The sequence below is a fragment of the Pinus tabuliformis genome, chromosome 5_2, assembly GCF_031772625.1.
Source record: "Pinus tabuliformis cultivar Carrire ecotype Pingquan chromosome 5_2, CPIR1, whole genome shotgun sequence".
NCBI lineage: Eukaryota > Viridiplantae > Streptophyta > Pinopsida > Pinales > Pinaceae > Pinus > Pinus tabuliformis.
The window spans coordinates 735,478,534-735,484,108 of record NC_142306.1 but is presented as its reverse complement, the minus strand read 5'-3'; positions in this window follow the sequence as shown (position 1 = coordinate 735,484,108).

The following is a 5,575-nucleotide window of genomic DNA, read 5'->3' as shown; positions in this document are numbered from 1 at the left end:
GTTGGCTCAGTAAATTCGAGTTGGAAGTCTATCTATATTCATGTAGAGTGATTCCTAAATTTTAGGGGTTTAGGTTGAGTTCTTTTAAGTTGTAATTAATTAACTCAGTCTATGTTATGAAATCAACTCACAAAAAGATAGAAAATATAGATCAACGCCTTAGAAATCAGCCTCTTTGAGGGGAGAACCTCCTTTACATTACACAAATGAACAATTCTTCTATGATACAAATGACAAGACCTCCTTTCTATATATAGGAGTCTCAGGGGTCATAATATAATCAGAGCCGACATAACAATAATAATGTAAGGGCACAACAATAACAGTAGTGGGTTTCTATGGACCACAATAATAACAATATGGGGACTACATGGGCACAAGAATATAATAAGGGGGTCACACTAATAACAATAAAGCGTTACACTAGTAGTATAGGGACCTAACATGCCCCTCTCCTTCAAAAAGTGTTGTCCTCAACGCTTGAGTAGTTTTGGATGCTTCTGTATAAAATTCTCGTCCTCCCATGTGGAATCTTCAGCGGGTAATTTCTTCCACTTGATGAGATACTTTGAAATTGATCAATCTTGTAGCTATCGGGTTCTTGTTTCTATGACTACTTCAGGTTCCAAAATCATTTTTCCTTCCTTGTCAAGTTATGACAATATTGTTTGAACTGGGAGCTTGACACCTATAACCTTCTTTAAGCATGAAACATGGAAAACTGGGGGCACTCAGGAAGATGCAGGAAGCTCCAATTTGTATGCCATAGTACCAATCTTTTGCAACACTTTGTAAGGATCATAGTACTTTGGTGATAATTTATTATCCTTCTTAGCTTACTTGAGGGATATTTTTTGTATGGTTGTATTCGTAAAAATACCTAATCACCTACATCAAAACTTCTTTCACTGCGATGTTGATATGCCTGTTGTTTCATTCGATTCTGTACCAAAGTGGGGTTATCCTTTAAAAGTTGGAGAACTTGTTGTTGATGCTCGATGTGATATTTCACTGCTTGAACCTTTTTCTTCTTGATATGTCCTTTTATCTTGAGAGTTTGAGGAGTGGTAATTATTTCCAATGCATTACAAGATATGATCAGATTCATTTCTTGATGCTCGATGTGATCTTTCACTTCTTGAACCTTTTTCTTCTTGATATGTCCTTCTATCTTAAGAGTTTGAGGAGTGGTAATTCTTGCTAATGCTTTACAAGATATGGTCGGATTCATTTCTTTTTTCTCTAGGGTTGGTTCATGGTGTATATCCTCTTCTTTTAACATTTCTTGATCCTTTTCTTCCTCCTCTTCACAATCTATGTAAAATAATTTCTTCTCAGCACACTTGTGACCTTTAGTGTATTTGGTATCACAACTGTAACAAAGTCCTTTTTCTCTTTTTTCTTCCAATTGTTGTGGTGTAAACCTTGTAGGTTGTGGAAGGCTAGGAGATTTTTTTTTCCATATTTATAGTTGTGAGTGGTAGGATTCCTTGTTTCCATAATTCCGCTTTCAATATTTCTTGCCAACTTGAATGCCTTCTCCAATGAATTAGGGCCCCAAAGACGAACCTCATGTTGAATGTTATCCTTTAAAGTCCCTATAAAGACATCAATCCTGTGCTTCTTTGGAATATCATTTACCCTTATATTCAATTTTTGGAAGTCCTCAATGTGCTCTTCCATTGAACACTTTTGTTTTAGATTTATCAATTGGCTAAAGAAGGTGTTGCTCTTTGTATCCCCATAATGTGCTATCATTTCCTCCGTGAAAATTGACCAGGTGACAAGTGGTCTATGAGAAGAAAGATCTCTATACCATACAAATTGATTTGGTTATAAATATAAAGATGCAATATGTACCTTTTGTAACATTTGTACATCGTGTAGATCGAAATATTGCTTCATCTGTAGTATCCAATTTACCAGATCCTTGCCATCAAACTTCCTCATATTGCTTTTTCTTGATTTTAGGAGCTTGAACTTGAATGTGTTGTATCTCTGAAATTTCGGATCTCCAAGGTCTGAAATTGTGACCTGTGGTATCCCTCTGCGTCCTCTTTCCAATGCCACCAGTCTGATCTAAATTGGATTCTCTAAGAAAGGGTTATGCCCAATCTCCCAAGATGACCTGATTATATAATTTTTTAGTAGATCGAACTTTTATGAAGTGCCACATGTCACTGTTTCGACCTTCGGACCTGAAACTGATACACAACAAATTACAACTCGTCTTATTTCTGTAACTTCTTACGAAATTTCAATCTAATGCTCAGAAAGAAAGTTATGATGATTTTACCAAGATCATCTGTTCGGGATGTAATTCGGGAGCCTTCAAAAACCTTAACTTCCTTAAATCATATCTCCTAGAATATAGCGAGAAAAGATTTGAAATTTGGTCTAGAGGATCATAGAGGTTTCAGATCAAATGGGTTTTTTTTAGGTCTGAAACGTCGCAGAAAATAAGTTATAGTGAAACTGCCACGATGACCTATTTGGAGCAGTGAAACCCTAGAATCCAAACCTCTGATACCAAATGTTATGAAACTAGCTCACAAAAAGATAGAAAATATAGATCAACACCTTAGAAATCAGCCTCTGCAAGGGGGAAACCTCCTTTACATTACACAAATGAACAATTCTTCGATGATACAAATGAAAAGAGCTCCTTTCCATATATAAGAGTCTAAGGGGTCATAATATAATCCAAGCTAACATAACAATAATAATGTAAGGACACAACAATAACAATAGTGGGCTTCTATGGGGCACAATAATAACAATATGGGGACTACATGGGCACAACAATATAATAAGGGGGTTGCACTAATAACAATAAGGGGTTACACTAGTAATATAGGGACCTAACAGTCTAACTGAGTTACATTCAGTTAAACTAGTACAAACAGTTGGAGGAACTAGTAGGAGGTTTATTAGTGGGGACAAGCACTAGTGTAGCTTCACTGCTCCACTAGTTAACTGAAGATTCAAGTACAATGTACTATTAGTTGTATAATTTTCCGAGTTGTACAATGTTAGACCCCTATACTACTAGTGTAACTCCTTATTGTTATCAGTACAAGCCCCTTATTATATTTTTGTACCCATGTAGTCCCCGTATTGTTACTATTGTGCCCCATGGAAGCCCACTATTGTTATTATTGTGCCCTTACATTATTATTGTTATGTCGGCTCTCACTATATTATGACCCCTTAGACTTCTATATATAGAAAGGAGGTCTTGTAATTTGTAGCATCTAAGAATTTTTCATTTGTGTAATGTAAAGGAGGTTGCCCCCTCGAAGAGGCTTATTTCTAAGGTGTTCATCTATCTTTTCTATCTTTTTGTGAGCTAGTTTCATAACATTTGGTATCATAGCTTTGGATTCTAGGGTTTTCGCTGCTCCAAACAGGTCATTGTGGTATTTTCGCTATAACTTTTTCTTTGCAACGTTTCAGAAGCTAAAAGGAAAAACCATTTGAGACGAAATCTTGCTGAACTTCAGGTCCGAATTACAGAGTTTGTCTCGCTATATTTTCGGAGACATGATCTGAGGAAGTTATAGTTTTTGCAAGCTCCACAATTTCATCTAAAATATGTCATCGTGGAAATTTCGCTATAACATTTTCGCTACGCAGTTTTAGAAGCTTAAACAAAAACCCATTTGAGAGGAAATCCGTCTAAACCTTGGGTCCAAATTTCAGATCTTGTTTCACTATATTTTCAGATATATGATTTTCAAAAGTTAGGGTTTTTGCAAATTCCCGAATTACATATTAAACAGGTGACCTTGGGAAAATCATCATAACTTTCTCTTTGAGCATCAGATTGAAATTTCATAAGAATTTACAAAAAGAGGACGGATGGTAGTTTTTTGTGTGTATTTTTCAGATCTAAAGGTCAAAACAGTGACACGTGGCATGTCATACAAGTTCGCTATTATGAAAAGGTGTATACTCAGGTCATCTTGGGAGATTGTGCATTGGAGAATCCAATTTCGATCAGATTGGTGAAATTGAAAATATGATGCAGAGGACTACTGCAAGTCGTGACTTCAAAACTGGAAGATCCGAAATTACAGAGTTAGAGTCGTTTCAAGATCGAGCTCCTAAAATCAAGAAAAAGCGAGATGAGGAAGTTTGATGGCAAGGATCTCGTAAATTGGATACTACAGATGGAGAAATATTTTGATCTACATGGTGTACCACTACTACAAAAGGTATGTATTGCATCTAATTATTTAGAATTGAAGCAATTTTTATGGTATAAAGGGCTTTGTTCTTGTAAACCACTTGTCACATGGTCAATTTTCACGAAGGAAATGATAGCACATTATGATGATACAAAGAGAAACACCTTATTTAGCCAAGTGATAAATCTCAAACAAAAGTGTTCAATAGCAGAGCACATTGAGGACTTTCAAAAATTGAATATAAGGGAAAATGATATTTCAGAGAAGCAGAGGATTGATGTCTCCATAGGGACTTTAAAGGATAACATTCAACATGAGGTTCGTCTTTGGGAACCTGATTCATTGGAGAAGGCATTCAGGTTGGCAAGAAAAGTGGATAGCAAAATTATCGAAACAAGGAATTCTACCCCTCACAATTATAAACATGGAAGTGTTGTTTCTCCTAGCCTTCCACAACCTACAAGGGAGACACCACAACAATTGGAAGAAAAAAGAGAAAAAGGGATTTGTTACAATTGTGATAGCAAATGCACTAAAGGTTAGAAGTGTGCTGAGAAGAAATTATTTTACATAGATTATAAAGAGGAGGAAGAAAAGGATCAAGAAACATCAAAAGAAGAGGATATACACCGGGAACCAACCCCAGAGAAAGAAGAAATGAATCCGACCATAACTTGTAAAGCATTGGCAAGAATTACCACTCCTCAAACTCTCAAAATAGAAGGACATATCAAGAAGAAAAAGGTTCAAGAAGTAAAATATCACATCGAGAAAGAAGAAATGAATCGAACCATATCTTGTAATGCATTGGCTAGAATTACCACTCCTCAAACTATCAAGATAGAAGGACATATCAAGAAGAAAAATGTTCAAGAAGTGAAATATCACGTCGAGCATCGAGAAATGAATCTGACCATATCTTGTAAAGCATTGGAAGACATTACCACTCCTCAAACTCTAAAGATAGAAGGACATATCAAAAAGAAAAAGGTTCAAGCAGTGAAAGATCACATCGAGCATCAACAACAAGTTCTCCAACTTTTAAAGGATAACACCACTTTGGTGCAGAATCGAATGAAACAACAAGTAGATCAACATTGCAGTGAAAAATGTTTTGATGTAGGTGATTAGGTATTTTTACGGCTACATCTCAAGCAAGATATTTATGAGAAGGAAATGTTGGTAATACTACATGCACTTAAGAAAAAATATTATCTTTAGAAGGACAGAAAAATGGGTCACAAATATGTTGGGTTATGACTTTGACTTCATCTATAGAAAAGGGAAGCAAAATTTTGTTGCAAATGCACTCTCAAGAAAGGATGAGGATGTGGAAGCATTGTTTTGTGCTATTTCTATTATCAAACCAGATTGGATAAACGAAG